Source organism: Mustela lutreola, chromosome 6, assembly GCF_030435805.1.
Source record: "Mustela lutreola isolate mMusLut2 chromosome 6, mMusLut2.pri, whole genome shotgun sequence".
In the NCBI taxonomy this organism is placed as follows: Eukaryota; Metazoa; Chordata; class Mammalia; order Carnivora; family Mustelidae; genus Mustela; species Mustela lutreola.
The window spans coordinates 62,638,221-62,655,621 of record NC_081295.1 but is presented as its reverse complement, the minus strand read 5'-3'; the positions used below and the strand labels follow the sequence as shown (position 1 = coordinate 62,655,621).

The 17,401-nt window shown below is 40.8% G+C and overlaps 1 long non-coding RNA gene across 1 annotated transcript; it reads left to right on the top strand.

Moving 5' to 3' along the window:
* Positions 1-362: 362 nt before the first annotated feature.
* LOC131833147 (uncharacterized) lies at positions 363-5,166 on the top strand. Its single transcript, XR_009354340.1, has 4 exons — positions 363-599; positions 2,154-2,283; positions 2,932-3,010; positions 4,804-5,166. It is a non-coding gene; the product is annotated as an uncharacterized LOC131833147 (long non-coding RNA).
* The last annotated feature ends 12,235 nt before the right edge of the window (positions 5,167-17,401 follow it).

Here is a 17,401-nt window from a genome sequence, read left to right as displayed (position 1 = left end):
TTCGTCTTTATAATCACCCTTCCTTCTTCTTTTCTGAATGCTGCATTTTCAGGGAGGGCAGATAATCTTTGGCATTATCCTCATTGGCCCAGCTAAGTTCTCAGTCCCTTGGGGGTCCTGCTGACTCTATAAACTTTCAGCTTCTAAATCCAGTGCTGGCTCACCCAGGAAGGGAAAAGGCAAATTGAACAATAAAATTCAAGCTGTAGCTTCCGTTGTAACTCAAGAGCAGAAAATGTTTTTAATGTCCAAGAGCACATAAGTGCCATTAATCACCAAGAATTTATTATTTCTCATTGGGGGCCCCAAAGAAACACTGTTTTGCCCAACTCTATTATTATTTGGAATTTGAAAAGCTTTTCAAAACCTATTACCTGATTGAATATTTACCTAGGGCTAAGAATTTCAGAAGTTCTTTCATAGAACTTACATATGCCAAAAAAGAGAAAGTAGCATTTCTCTTCCTTTCTTTTCTTTTTCATTTTTCCCTTGTGTTTCTCTTCCTTTCCTTAGTGACCCTTGCTGTGTCAGCCTTTCTCTGCATGATCAGTTTGCTGTGATCTATGGAAAACTCCCACCTCAGGAATTTGAAGCTTGTGGTAAGTCTTTTTATTTTTTGAGTCCAGGCTATAGATTATTTTTGTTTTGAGAAAGTCTTAGAGGCTTGTAATAGAGTCCCAGTTTTTTATTTTTTGAATTGCATGAATAAATTAGACCTTTTTCAGGAGGAGGGATTTTTGCAGGCATAAGGTCAGGATACGTTTCTAATGTATCTCAAAATGTTAAGTATTACCTGGGTGTTCACACAATAAGTTGATAAGATCCTTCCTTCCTTCCTCCTTCTCTTCCTTTTCTTTTCTCTCTCTTATTCCTTCCCTCCTTCTCTTTCTTTCTTTCTTTCTCTCTTTCTTTCGATGTTCCTAGTACAGTAAATCAACATTGAAAGAATGTTATAAACCCATTTGTTGGTAATTCTTAGACTACATTAGAATAATTGATTTGGGGAACCTAAGTAAATATTTACCATAACAAACCCACATTTCCTTTTTCATGTGGAAGAGAGCTGCATTTTCTTTCATGCACAGAGATCATATCAAATCTTATGTTAAACAACGGGAGCTTCAAATTCATTCTCTGTTTTGGGGGGCCATAACTTCTTGAGGAGTGAGATGACAGTTAAACTAGAGTATTTAAGATGCAAGGAATAATTTTAAAAAGGTTTCCTTTCCTGGGTTAGGATGAACAACTTTAATAGTGTAGAGCACTGTAGTTACATATGCTCCATCCCAATGGGAAACTGATGGAGGAAGACCACTGCATTTGTTGAAAGCCTATGGTGTGCCAGGCTCCATACGTATTCTCCCCACAGCACTTCAGGGTGGGTATCATTATCCCTATTTCAGAGAGGAAGGTATGGAGGTTCAGAGGGTTTAGGTGTTCTAACCAATGTTAAAAGCTTAATAAATAGCAGCTCTAGGAAGATCTCTTTGTGACTCCAAATCCATGCTTTTCTCCCATTATAACCTATTGCTTCCAATAGGTGAGAAGGTTAATTTAACATCTACCATTACTGCCTATCTACACAGTTAAATGCACAGAGAATACTAACTCTTTTAGTGGTCTGCCAATCGGAGGTGGGGGAGGCCATTGCCTTTGGCTAACCCATCTCTCTAAGAATCTTGAGGATGAACAATGTGTCTTCTTTTTCTCACTGTATTGCCTGAGGGAAATGAGCGGCTCAGAGAGGCCACTCCAGGATTTCACCCAGCGGCTGAGTGCTCTGGCTGAGGACATCAAGCATATGCAACCACTGTTGTATCAGGTGCAGTGAAATAGACCAGAATCAGCCTGGACATTCCTGTGATCTTCAGCTGTGGTCTTTTTACAAGGCATTGAGTCAAGACAACCTCAACTGACAGGATCAGAACAAGTTCTCGGTGGGGCAGGGGTGGTTCTGGGCCTAAATGTAGTTGTAAAATAGACTTATTTTCTGGGATACAGGCTTCCCTCTCAGAGCTTTTGTCTCTATTCCAGAAATTCCTTTCCCTTCAGCACACTGGACCTTCATACTCATTCCACTTTCCCCTTAACACAATCTGATGTGGCAAGCTATCACCTGGAAAGAATCTAATCAATTATATCACTACTTACAGGTATGACTGATGGTGGAATTTCAAGAATCAAGGGAAGCAAGTGAAGAAGAAACTTCAAAGCAGCAGAAGTTTCTTAACACCCTTCGATGTTTAGGATACAAGTGACCACTTATTCAGGAGGCATTCCTGGGTGAGACTGATCCTGGAGGTTGATGGAGAAAGACTAATGGAGGTGATGGAAGGGTGCTTGACCAGAGTGCGCCTCTGGAAAAACAAAAACAAAAACAAAAACAAAAACCCCAAAACCAAACCCCCAAAAGTCCTTTTGCTGGCATGTTTTTGTTCTGGTATCTTCCAAGTCAGTCTACTATGGACTCTGACATTTGGATTGAAGTTGACTATGGGGTTGGGAGGGGTGGTGGTGGTGATGGGGTGGTGGATGGAAGCATTTTCTTTCCTGCAGCTGGGTTCTCAGCTCTCTAGAGGGAGACCAAGATGATTCCTTTTGTCATTTTAACTTGGTCAGAGATCCTTCCTAGAGAAGAAGGAGTGATTATGAAGATTGATGGCCTAGACAATACACTTTTTAAAAAGTAGTCTGCAGACTGGCTGTGATGCCAGTAGGATCTGATGAGGTTTTCCTAAAGCCTTTTCCATATCTGTTGCTTTACTGAAGTCTAAAACTTTTGGTTGTGGAGTTCAGGAATTTTCCTGGAGTGTCAGCCATTTACCTCCCCTCTTACTGACTATGGATACCTAGGGCAGAAGGACGTGGCCAATTTATAACATGATCCATGGTATATAAAAACATTTTCTAAGAAGGAGCTTTCTTCCACAGCCATTTCAGAAGCACTAATATTTTATCTAGAGGATGAAGAAATACTAAGAGCAAAGCCACTGTTGCAACCTGTGGCAGGGTAAGTAGATAATATGTTTCTTTTGTGCTTGAGGGGTTGGCCAACAATGTTTGTGGTAATTATAACTCATTTCTTGCTTAAAGGAGAAAGGAGAAGGTGAAAGGGCTTGAGGAACACCTCTGTGTACTCCACACTGTGAGAAGGATGTGTTGAGAAACTAACACAAAAAATAAGCCAGATGAAAAAAACAAGGAGAAGGAGAAGGGAAATCTTGGTCAACGAGTAGATGTGATAAATTAAGCAGCTTTTCCCATTGGTAGAAATTAGACTTATTCATACTTCTTTTTGGCTTTGTTTTTTAAATATACATCCTTCTGTCAGAACACTGCTCTAGTTGTTTTCTACCCATTTCTCTAAGTGTGCCTACCCCCACTGTGTTGTGAACTACATGAGGGTAGGCGTCCTCTTTTTTTTTGTATCCTTAGCATCATGCTGGATACAGAATAGTTTTGCAATAAGTGACTAATGAATGACTGAAATTATTTTTTATGTTACAGAATTTTAATTTTAAAACACTCACTTCCCTGGGAATGGGACACTCCTGTGGGTCATCTCAGAGAATTTAGGGGGTGAGTAGAACCAATAAGCTGACCTGAGTAGGGCTAGATTATGGACTAGTTGAGGAACATAATCTCATTTACCATAAATTGACAATCTGGAACATGAATATGGTGAATTTAGCCAAAGGTAATTCCTCAAGGCAAAGAAGAGTACAGAAGATTGAAGACTATAGCCAGATTCCAGAAAGACATGCTCTTGGCAGGGCTGGCTTCATAGGAGTGCAGCCTGTGTAGTCGCATGGAATCCTGTAGTCAGAGGGCCCTGCATCTGGTCTATGGTGTCCTACTGCAGTCTTGAAATTCTTAATAAGGTTTTAAAAGAGACCTACAATTTCACTTTGCAGTGGGCCCTGCAAATTAAGTAGCTAGTCCTGGCTACTAATAAGATGATGGGAGCCACAAGGGCCAAGATCAGAGAAACTGCACTGGTTAGTATCTGAGCACAGCAGGGCAAGAAGCAAGTACTGGTTGTAAGAACTCATCTTATCTGCCCCCTGAGGGTGTTGCAGGCACTGCATAGGGCAGATTTCCTGGAAGGGTGAATGATAGGACCACTCGTCAAAGAAAGACAGGTATCCTCTGGGGGAGGAGTGTTCAGGGAGTTAAGAAGGAAGACCCTTCTCTTTCCGGGGTAATGGGAGAAACAAAAAGGAGGGCTTGCAGGGCTGGAAGACTGGGGTAGTCTCAGGAGGAGTGGGGACATACCTGCAAATTCAGAGTGAAATAACCTGAAATACAGAGAAGGAATCTATAGGTATTTATATTCTCTGTTCCCAAATAGGCCCCCTAGGAATGCCAGGATGATGAACCTGCAAAGCTCCACACCAGGGTCAGATATTAAGATGTGAGTCATAGAACACACGAAAAATCCACAAAACCTCACCCTAGTTTCTAAGTATACTAGAGAGAAGGGAAGTCAGTGATTACATGCCACAGAAAATAGCTAGGAGAACTCTTGATTTATATAGCTAGGAGATTTCTAGATTCTGGGGGGTAACTTTTTCACATTTGTTGTCATTAAGCCATCTACTTCTCCATAGTAATAAAATGCTACTGTCTTGACCTGGAAGGTCCTGTGTACTTATTCTGGGCTGTAACAAGAAAGGGAGGAAGGGGGGTGAGTCATATTTGTACTCTGTAGAATACCTTAGAATACCTTATAAGGAAACAAATCATAGGACATGGAGTAGAAGGACACAGCTTTTCTTGTTTGTTCGTTTTGTTTTTTTGAAGGTTAACTACTTGGGACCCCTATAAGGATGGTGACAACATGACACAGCTGAGGATGAGCAAGAGGAAATTAAGCTGTGTGGAAGCTTTATGAGGTTCTTCTCCTGGAGGGTAATTCCAGACATATTCAAGTAGAGGCATTATCCAGGCTCTGAGAGATTCCAAGAGATTCCTAAGCATTCCAAAAATGATGGAAGTCTTATCTCAAGCAAATAAAACCATACATATCCTAATTATTTGATAGTGAACTCTCTGCTGGCTGGGATGAGGTAGTCATGCATAAACCTGGCATGGTCATGGGTCTACATGCTATAACTTCTCAGAGCAGGCATCCACATATGAGGGAGGACCTGCCAAGATCACCAACCTCACCAATACCTGCTACTCTGATTGTTGACATGGGAACAAAAGTTTTGTCGTCTCAGGATCTGCATCTCTAGGATCAGGTTGGAAAGAGAAAGCATGTAAGGTTGGGTAGGACTTTTTTTTGTCTTCTTTTGGTTTGTGGCTGTGACTATGGAAGAAGAAGGTGGGTAATGTCTGGTTACATAGAAGGTACTAAAGGAAAGAATTTTGTCTTCTGGATCATGATAGGACGTCAGTAGTTTGAACTACTGAAAATGGAAAATGGGCACTGGATCAAAGCAGAGAACATATTTAATAAAGATGAATGAATAAAGGGCAGGAAGAAAAATTAAGACCAGCTACCAATTAGGTAATAAGGACAGTGGGCATGTCAGAGAAAGGGTTTGCATATTAGAGCTGCTCCTTAGTAATGATCACTCTTTCATTTGTTCAGCAAATAATAGAGACATTCACTGAGAACAGTATTTTTGGGGACGGCTGGGTGGCTCTAAGGGTTAAGCATCTGACTCTTGATTTCAGATCAGGTCACGATCTCAGGGTCATGGGATCAAGCCCCATGTTGGGCTCTGCACTGAGCATGGAGTCTGCTTGAGATTCTCTCACTCCCTCTCCCTTTGCCCTTTCTCTCTGCTTACTCTCACTCTCTCCCTCTCAAAAAAGAAAAAAGAATATTTATGTTCTTAAAAGACTATATATGTCAACACAGAAAAGGAGGTGGCAAAAGAACTCAAAGTTTTAAACCCCAAAAATAAATATACTGTTATTGAGAGGACTAAGGTTTAATGGGATAAAACTCAGCCTGAAAATATCAAGAGAAAAGCATACTTTATTCAAAAACTGTTATGGGAGAAGGAAAATAGAATAGTGCTATATATAACAAAGGTAAATACCTAGTTAGAAACAAAGCTCAAGCAAAAAAGAAATCAACCAATTTGTTGTTATAAAAGAATACCGCTCAAAGCCCTTGGGCAGAGGAAAGATACAAGTATTGTTTTTAGGGTTAAATGTTGGTATGAAGTAACTCTGCAGTAAGGAGAGAATTTGACTATCTTTTGGAAAATTAATTTTGATAAAATTAAAGTATTTGATATGTGCTTCACTTTTAATGTTCACATTTTTTATCTCTCAAATGATGTCCTGGACAAGGGCAAATTGTTATTGGTCTGTAATAAGATCAAAGTAAGTATTTGGATACTTTTATAGCAATTTTCATCATCACAACATTTTGATTTTATTTCACAAAATTAAAACCAATCCTTTGCTGCAGATGCTAGAGAGGCATTATCATAGTTCATGATAAAATACAATTCAGAAAATGTACTGCTTTTTGGAATACAGCTTATTGGGAAAGGGATTTTAAAGAGAAAATGAAAGAATGGGGGAATTTGAGTATATATTTGGCTATTATCCCAATGAGAAAAATGAGGGAAATATTCTCAAAAGTAATGTTATTGTATTAGCAGCACTCTTGATGAGAAAAAGGCGTGACCCCTTTCTACTGAGTATTTATTATTACTGGATAGTTCTATCTAAATTATCTTATTTAATCTTTACCCTTCGGATAAGTGATATTATTCTAGTTTTTATGGAAGGGAGACATAAGGTTCAGTGACTTCAGAGGGTTGCATGGTAGCCCCCCAAAAGGTATGTCCACATCCTAATCCCCAGAACCTGTGAATGTTACCTTATATGGCAAGAGATATAATTAAGAATGTTGAGAGGAGGAGCTTGCCATAAATGGGCCACACATATTCTTATAAGATTGACACACAGAGGAGAAGATGAAGAGGAAACAGACAGGGGGTGGCCAAAAGACAAAACATACACACACACACACACACACACACACACACACACCAAAAAAACCAATAATGACTGAGCCACTAGAAGCTGGAGGAGGCAAGGAACAGATTCTCCCTAGAGACTTTGGAAGGATTGTGGCCTTGCACACACTTGGTTTCGGCTTCTGGCCTCCAGAATTGTGAGGGAATACATTTCTCTGGCTTAAGCCATTTTGTTTGCAGAAATTTGTTACAACCACTTTAGAAACCTAATATAGTCACTTAAAGAGACTTCTAGAAAATGAAAAATTTTTACTTAATCTCAGGTCTAACTCCAAGTTAGGACATGGTCTCATACACTGGGTTTCAATGTTCATTCCTTTACTCACTATACTTGGCTTTCAAAGTCTTCACTCCTTCTGCTGAAAACAAAGTGTCAAAACCAAATTAACAATGTTACTGTGAGGGTTGAATATGATGCCATATGTGTAAACTTCCTTGAAAATTGTAGTGCACTATTCAAGTACTAATGACCAAGACATGTTTCCCACAGGGAGACTGAAGAGATGATGTTAACCCTTTCCATTGACTACCTGTCTGTTGCTGATGCAATGGCACTGGGTTGCCCACATTCCGGCCATCGCAGATGGCAAAGTGGTTGTACGCCTCTCTCTGATGCACCGCCCTAACATCATGTGCCTGTGCACATCCTGAGCAATTCCTTCTTTCCATCCTAAAAAAATATTTTACTTATTTTTAGAGAGAGAAGGAGAGAGAGAGTGAGAGAGAGAGAGAGGGGAAAGGTAGAGGGAGAGAATCTCAAGCAGACTCCCCACCAAGAGTGGAGCCCGATGGGAAGGGCTCAATCTCATCCTCTGTGAGCTCATCACCGGAGCTGAAACCAAGAGTCAGCTGCTCAACCCACGGAGCCACCCAGGCGCCCCTGAGAAATTTCTACTTGAAAGAAAACCTCAGAGCTACCATGCCAGAAGAAAAGAATTGTTTCCTGCAATGTATATATATTTTTCAGTATTCAGAGGGACAATACTAAATAACTGTGTTCAACAGGTAAGTTCTTTTTCACCTGTTTACTTACACTCTGCCTTGTTCCAGAACAGATTTAAGGTGGATTGTCGACTGATACCGTAAAAGATGAAATCAAATGAAAAATAAGGGGCGAGGAAAGGAGGACAAGGGGAAAACGAGACACAGAAAACGTAAAGGAAGCCAGGAGTGGGACAGACTGGCTGCCATCGGTAAGGTCCCTTGCCCTAACCAGGGTTGGCTATGCAGTCATCCCTGAGCTTTCTTGTCATTAATAGGAAAAAAGGGCTCTAAGTCAAGGTCCCTCCCCTGCCCCCAACATCCCCTAGGATGTGGTTTGAATCTCTCAGGGCACTGCCTATGGCAGATTAAGGCGCCAAAGATCTTGACATTGAGCATCTCAACAATTATTTTCATCTGAATTGAAAATAAATCAGTAAAGCATCAAGGAAATTTGTGTCTCTGAGGAACGTAACTTTCTGATGTAGTATCTGATATAAACTCGCTATAGAATTGATATTTGCAGAAACCATGAACATACTAGCTATGCAAGATTACTGTAAATCAGATCCACCAAAAGCAATGACTTCAGTTTCAGCAACGTTCACCCTCAGCCCTTCCTTCTCGGCACTAATCAGGGCAAGCTTGATCTGCAGCCATCTAAGCCATGTCCGCTTAGAAGACAAGGTTTATTCATTTCTTCACTAGAACAGGGGGAAATACATTGTTTATAGAAAAGTGCCATTAAATTATTAAAGTTCAAGTGAAAAAGAAAAGGCACATGTCTGTTTTTACCCCTACTGAACTTGCTACTTGAAGACTAATTCAGTTACTGTTTTGGCGTGAATTGTGACCTAATTCATCACAGGGAGCCCTTTCTGATGTTGCAATGCTTAAAATAAAAACATTTACAAGGACTATATTATACCATTTTGTAGTGAAAATTGATGGTGGGTTTATAACCACTGCTGTCAAGCCACTTTAAACCTGAATTCTCTCTCTCTGCTCTCTGGCAGGGGTTGACAAGCTTTTTCTGCAATGGGCTAGATAATAAATATTTTAGGCTTCATGGACCATGTGTTCTCTGTTGTGACTATTCAGCTCTGACACTGTGGTGAATAAACAGCCATAGAAAATCCATAAGCCAATGGGTGTGGCTGCATTCCATTAGAATCTTATTTATAAAAACAGGTAGAGGGGTATCTGGCCCAGAAACTATAGTTTGCTGGCCCTTACTCTATGATGTAGAACTGCCTGGTTTTAAGTTCCTGTTTGAGGTCCTCACCACATTCCAAAATACTTTCCAAGAGCAATGTTAGTTTGATAGTTTACTTTCCTGAAGATGATGGGGAAGCCCCCCCTGTTAGGTGAGAAGACGTTGCATTTTGCAATCGATCATTGCCACTGGCATGCTAGTTACTTAAAGCATGGAGCTCTTTATTGCGTCAGTAAGACAGAAAAACCATGTTCTTGATTTCCAGTCTAGCCTCAGCCTCGATATATCAGCAGCCTCCCAACTTGTCAAGTGCTGGCTTAAACACAGATAAGGGAAATCGCCTACTGGTCACAGTCATTAATTCATGACTGTTGATTTAAAATGTTCAGCTTTGCATGAAGCCAGGTTATAAGAAAGAACATTTATTCACAGGTGTACAATGTTACCTTCCATCCTCTACAAGGATACTCCCAGAATGACAATGTGACACCACAACTTTATCTTTTATTAAGGACATATAGAACAGTGACCACTTGGAGAACATATTTCCTCTCTTGTAAAATTGCTGTTGAAGACACTTTTTGTTAGACTGTTTTGTGTCCTTTATGGGAAACTCTATCAGGGGTCCCTCTTAGAGTTTAGCACCATGACAAAGTGTGTTCCTTGTTACACTTCTTGTAATTAACAAGAGAGTGCAGTGTATCTCCTCCCGTGTTGCCTTCCGGTCCAGGATCTTAGCTGTTTCCAAAAAGTGAAGCTAAGTATATGTTCCATTGCACAGATTATATTTAGCCAAGGTTTTCTTTCCCATCCATCTCTTCTTTTTCATTCTTGAGCTCTGCATCTTTTCCTAGTTTTGCTGTATCTGATCCTACTAGCATCTTAATATAGACTATCAAAGGTTTATAAATAACAAATAAATAATAAACTTGGGGCTTGTTGAAAATGTTAAAGACCACAAAAGGGCATTTTCATCTGTGTTTGAAAATAGAAGAACAAGGAAGTGAGTACCAGGCTGCCGTGGCAGATGGTGTAATGATAACAGATAATAAAACTATTCAATTTGTAGCTTGCTTTCAACTTGTGCAGCAAGGAAAGCGGTCTGAAGGCTAGACAGGTAAGAACAAATAGCTACCTTGAATTATTTTTTTTAAGAATCTTTGTTTTTTGGGGACTTTTTCTTTTCTTTTACACCTTGTCTCATTTTATCTTCACCCTGTGAGGTAGTCACAGTAGTTATTATCCTTCTTTACCCAGGAGGAAACTGTGACTCAGCGTTAAATGACTTGGCCACATCCACAAACAATGCGGGGAGGCAGTGGCCTGCCACTCTATGCAAATGAGTGGAAGTCAGCTTACGCCTGGTCACGTTAAATGAGTTTTAGCTGCTGTCACGGGGGCAAGGGATGCCGGGCCACTCAGAAGGCTGGTGTGTGCTGGGCCAAGAGTAGATGCTCAAAATACCCTTTTTGAATGAGCGAATAGGAACTGAGGACTCATCTCTGGAGTTACTGAGATACTGCAGAGACCAAAGATGAATGCATAAGGCAAATCTCAATCCATTTCTCAAAAAGAGGGAGAGATTCCACAATCCATAAACAGGTCAGCTTTTCTTAGAGGCCGTCCCAGAACAAAGCAAGAATGGACTCTTAAGCTAATGGTTTGTGAGTATTAACTAAGGAATGTGGTGGTTACTAGGAGTGAACATGGGTTTATAAGGAACGTCATGTTAGGCTGGCTTAATTTATTTTCTTGCTTTTGGGATAGAGCTCCTTTCAAAGGATGAGGGGATTGGCTAGGAAAGTGAAAATTTCACAATAACGTAAAAATAGAATGACTCGTCGAACACTTCCTACATGGCAGGCCCTATTTGCCTTATTTCATTTACCCCCAAAGAATTCTAGCTGGTAGGTAGGTGGTTTATCTCCCTTGTTACAGATAAGGAACAGAGGATCTGTAAGAGCAAGTCATTTACTCAAAGTCACATTACTAGTGAGTGACTGAGCTGGAACTGAAGCCAGATTTATCTGATTCAAAGCTGTTGACAGTAACAATTACACCATATTGTAATTGACACACAGTGGGCTCATGAGATCTGGAGGCTAAGGGAAGCTAAGGCTACACAGGTTGGGTCATAATACCTTTAAGCAGACTCACAACAGCTTGAAAACAAACCTAGAGCACATGGATTGATACTTTGGCCTTGATCTGCTTAACTTTTGAATCAATGATTCAAAACCAAGGAGAGAACCCAGTCTTATCACCGCTACTAACTGACATTTGCATAATGTGTCCCCTTTTGTGGAACACTTTCTTCTAGCTTGTCACACTTGATTCTCATGCTTTAAGAAGACTTATTACTAGCTCCTACACCCCTCTCCCCATGCCTACCCCCCCATTTTTCTTTACAGTGAGCAGAAGAGGGGTTCAAGGAAATCAAATGACTCAATCAGAGTCATATAGTGAATAATCTGGGGACTTCTGTTTTCTGTCACACTGCAACAGATATGGAGTCATGATTAGAAATAATATCAAGACATGCAAATGCCAGATCAAAACCATTGGGATGAAATATGAAGGTAAGGAATGTAAAGTCTAATGTTGCAGTAAAAAATGTTTTAGGTTGAATGTTCGAGGTAAGCCAACAGTTCCTTGTGATTACTCACAATGCTAATGTAGTCCTGGCCTGGATGAATGGAAGCATGTCTATATCATGCCAAGCAGTACTCCCACTGAACACGGACCCTTTCAAAACATATGTGGAGCCTGTCTTTCCTTGTTTCAGTATTGATCAGAAACTTGGGCTAAGTAAAGAGTACCTAGAGGCAGGTAACTACTGTGAGACTGTGGGTTACATGTGCTGTTGCAAGAGGGGGAGGAAATGAATAGAAATTCTAATTTGTGGCAGACTTTTGAGAATGATCATATGGAAGAGGAAGAAGAATATTTTCTTCTGGGTTGGTCTAGGTCTAACAGGTGTAAGTGTTAGAAGGTCAGAGTTTGGCTCCCATAAAGGACAGTTCTAGCAAGTGATCTGCTCCCAGGGAAATGAGCCTTGTGGTGAAGTTTTAATGCTGTATCATGGGAAGAGTTCCCTCAGGGGCAGCAGTCTTTCTTGCTCTTAGAGCCAGGTAAAAATTATAACGACTTATGGCTCATTCAATCTAATATTAAGTAACTGTTCCTAAATGTACTCTAGGAGCGTGAGGAAGATTCCCAGTTTGATTTCCACCTGGCTCCAAGGGAGGCCTGGAGCACAATAAATACTCAATAACTATTTATTGAGATGAATCTCCAAAAGGTAGAGGAAAGGACTAAGTGGTGACTTATTTCACAGGAGTGGTGAAATAAGGACCGGGATACATCATTCCTGATGTAATCAACATTCCCTGGGTCATTGTGCGTGAGAGGCAACAGCTAGAAGTCCAGTTCCCAGTGTGTGTACTCACCAGTGTCCTTTCTTGGAATGTCCTTTCTTGGAATTTCCCCTGACTCAGCCTCTCACTTCGGTTAGGGCTGCTCAAAAGGCACCTCCTCAGAGAGAAGTCTATCAGAACTCCATCACTTAAACTCCATCACTGCCCTGTACCCCTTCCCTGCTCTATCACTTCCTAGCATTTTTCATTGCCAGATAATACACAGCCACTCCCCCACCACAATGTCTCCTGTCATTTGAACGTTAGCTCCCTGGTTGCAGAGATTTTATTGTGTTCTTGCTTTTTACAGATTGGATTTCATCTCCTCAAAATTTATGTGTTGAGGTTCTAACCCCCGGTACCTCAGACTGTGGTCTTGTTTGGAAGAGGGGTTGTTGCAGATGTAATTAATTAAGATGAGGTCACACTGAAGGTGAGCCTTAATCCAGCATCACGGGTGCCCTTATTAAAGGGGAAATTTGGACATGGAGACGAGCACACAGGGGGAATGTCATGTGAAAATGAAGGCAGAGGTCCAGGAGATGCTTCTACAAACCAAAGAATGCCAGAGATTGCCAGAAATCCATCAGAAGCTACAAGAAAGGCATGGAACAGTTTCTCCCATGCAGCTCTCAGAAGGAACCAACCCTGCCGACACCTTGGTATTAGGCTTCTGGCCTCCAGAACTCTGACACACCACATTTTTATTGTTTAGGCTACCTGATTTGTGGTATTTTGTTATAGTAGCTGTAGCAAATTATTATACTGCTGCATCTCAGCACCTAGAACTGTGATTAGATTGAGTAGGCATTCGATAAGTATTTTCCAAGTGAATGTTGAGTGAATGAATAAATGGGTGAATGAATGAATGTATGCTTCAGGAAAATCATCTATTTTTTTTTCTAATCCTCTGTGTTGTCATTTATAAAATGACATCTGCTACTGTCTAGAAGATTTATCCAGTTCTCATCTATTCTGCTGCATTCATAAAAAAAAAAGAACTCTTGTGACAGAAAAATTGATCATATATTAGAAGTTATCACGGAAGCTTATTTAATCTGAATCTCTATTAAAAAATACAGACATGGTTTTAGGATGATTGAAATTTTAATTTGACCTGAGGCAAAAGTCTGAAATGAATAATTTCCTGAGTTCGCTTTTAGATTTCAATCCTGTGTTTTTCCTTGACGAATTTATCTATTTATAGAAATCAGGTCAGCTAGACTGTGTGAGTTATAGGCAATGTTATTTCATTGCACTCGAGGCTCAACTATCTTCCAGAGTAGAATCTTCCTCACTGAGAAATTGGGCCGTCAGCAAAGAAATGGTATCAGAATCATGTCAGAGCAGAATATAGAAAATTGTCTTTATGGTTGAGAAGTTTGGGTGTGTCATTACCTGTCACGATATTAAGTTTATCCACGTGCTTCCAAATAATGGGCTTTGAAGAAGGAGTTGGATGAATAGACAATGAGCAGAGCTCCAGAGAGTGATCTGGAGGTAACTCGATTCATTAGCCTGGATTCTCTCTGGAAAACCCTGGCTAGCCAGAGTGCTTATATTTTCTCCTTTGAGACTGGCCTTGGTGGGCTCTCCAGGGCTGACTGACCCAGGTGGTTTTCCAGAAACCTAGTCCTTGCTGCAGAGCTCTTGCCCCATTTCCCTTCTGGTGCACCTGCAGGGTCATATTCTGTGAATATGAAATTTTTTCATGAAATTTTTTCAGGTGTCTTATTATTGAAAGTTAATACCCTCCACTTGGCTCTTTTTCCTTCTCCTCTTCCTGAACTCACATTTCCTGAGATGGATCTCCTCTGTAGTAAAAGACATTCATACCTCAGTGTGTAAAACAGATAGATACGAGGGGGGTGGGGAAGGAGGACACAGAATTTCCCATGCCAACGAGGGCTTCACTCATCTGCCATTGGTAGTCTGCTGGGCCTTATGGGTAGATATTTTGAGCTGGAATTTTAGTGCTTTTGGCTTCATCAACTCTTGGGTTCCTCTTACTATCCATACTTAGCTCAAGTCCAAGAAGCCCAACACACTGTTAAATATATGAAATTGAAATCAGCAAAGAGCAGAACAAGCCTCTTACTTTCCCACCCCTACCCCAGTTTTGCAAATGGGTCAATAAAAATAGTGTCCTTGATGTGGGCAAGAGTGTAAATTAGTACAGTGAAAACTCAAATAGAAAACAAATCCCCAGAACAGAGACTATTTATATTTTAAATCTTTGGATTACAGAGAGCAGTTAGAAGAAATCTTAAATGTCATCTAATTTAACTCACTTATTTTACAGATTAGGAAACAGGATGTTCTGAGTAAGAGATCTTCTGACTTGCAGACCCTGTCTTCTTCATGTAGCTCTATATTTTCTTATCTTTAGTTTTTTTTTTTTTTCTTTTAAAGTTTCTCCTATGTGCATTACCTCTGTGTGATCGAAGGCAAAAATATTTACAAAATAAGAGGTTGGGTGAATTAATCAAGATCACAGAGCTAACAATGCGAAAGGACTCAGATGAGAGCCCATGTGTCCTGGTTCTTAGTTCAGAGCTCTGAGATTTAACTGAGCATGAAAGCAAGCTCAGTCTGAGTGAGCATTAGAAATTGTGGTCCCTAGACTCTTAGGTAAAGAATAGAGCCTAATATTTGCTATCAGTCTCTATGGCAATCACTCTAAATTTCTTTTGGAGGCTGGAGTAATAGTCCCCATTTGAGAGTCTGAGGAATATCAAGGATCCTCTTCCCAGAAAAATGTACATACACAATTTGCAGTTCAGGTGATTCACCTAACTTCTTAATTTGAGGACAGGCTCTGAGGAAATGAACCGATGTTCTGAATATTAATGTTTGCTAAAGTTTATTGAGTGTCTGCTATGTTCCAGACATTATTCCGAGGTCTTCGCATGCATGTAACACTTGAAGCATCTCCATTTTACAGAAAAAATAGAAATATTTAGAGAACATCTGTTTGTTTCACACTATTTTTTAAAAAAAATTATTTATTTATTTGAGAGATAGCCCATGCACAAGCACAGACACACAGAGGGAGATGAAAAGGGAGAAGCAGGCCTCCCACTGAGCAGGGAGCCCGATGTGGGACTCGATCCCAGGACCCTGGAATCATGACTTGAGGGGAAGGCAGATGCTTAACCTACTGAACCACCCATTGTTCCTGCCCCTATCATGCTTGGAATCCAATGAAGCAGACTGATTGCTTGTTTACGTGGAAATGTGGCATGAGGCAAACAGAGATGGATATCAGTAATAACACATACACACTGAGTGTTAGGAGGATTTGAGAAGGAATTCAAGCCTGGATCACTAAGAAAACAGGTGCAGGGGGGCACCTAATGAGGGGTTGTAGCAGAAGGAAGTATGGCCTTGTGTGGATAGTTAAATCCTGTGCTAGAGGTCAATTTCAAAGCGTAGATCTCAAACTCAAACCAGGTCCATTTGCTTCCAACGTCAGCCCCTGCCATGTTATCGACACAGTTCAGTTCCTCTAACATACTGACTCCTGTGATACTTTATTACATTCCATCCTACTCTCTTCCATGCCTGTAAGGAGTACACCTCCCTAATGTGCCCAAGGCAGGGCTTCTGGGAACTTCTGTGGTGAAGGACTAATGTTTCAAAATTTTCAGTCTGTCACACTGCGTTCTGATATTTCTGTTTTTATTTTCTGCTAGGGAATCAACCTGTCACTCCCTCCCAAAAGCCTTGGATCCCAAGTGTGCCCCCCGTGTCTGGATGGGCTCTAAGTAGACACACAGAGAATCTTGGATAATCATGGGTTCATATGCCTAATCATTTCCTGCCTCCCCCTAAATGTGGGGAGATTATGAGTCCGACTCTGCCTTAACTGGTGAAAAAATACTCTGTAAATCTACTTCTGAAAAATTACCTAAAAGTGCTTTCTTTAGCTCTCACTGTTGCCCCACATCTGCAGAGCCCTGCCCCCAAACAATTGGGCCTTTATTTCTTCTTTCCAGGGCAACAGTTAGCCGAGACACGTGACCTCCCCCCCCCCCCCCCCGCCCCGGGGCCTGTGGCTAGACCCCTGCCTAGCATGGCAAGGGTGGGTACCTAGGCCACATATGACTTGGAATCTGTCGTCCAGCTGATGTACTTGATGTGCCACTGCCAGAAAGCATGCACACACGACACATAGAAACACAGTGTTAATTTCAAGGTCTATTAGAATCCCAGGGCAGTAGAAATAATGGTTGATAGACATAAATGGTTGAAATTGGCAGGTGAAAAAGTCCTATTCTAAAAGCTTCTAGGTGATGTCGACAAACATTGAAAATAAATAAAGACAGGCTACGATAATAAAAATGTACTTGACAACGTGCTTTTGAATGAGCAAAGAGAGGGACTAAAGTGGACAACACGTGACCATGGTTTTTGCAACCACCCCCCCGGCCCCCATCCAGAACTACTGATCAAGTTAGGCTGAAAACAGGCATCTGTGCATTTGTGTAAAAGGTATTGGAATGCATAGTGTTCTCAACAAATACATTAATAACTTCCAACATCCTCCACTTCTGGATACGATGTAATTAATTTTTGCATTGGGAAAGCAAGATGGTCTGTGGTCTGATATTTTCATTTGAAAGCAAGTGGGAAGACAAAAGCAAACAGGCTTTTTGGCTATGAGAGAATGAATGACCTTCCAAGTAAGGAATTTAAACTGGAGCTTTTGACTTCAGAGGGGAATGAAGCTAGAGAACCTTTTGATAGCAGAAATTTAAGGTGGAGAACTTATCGTG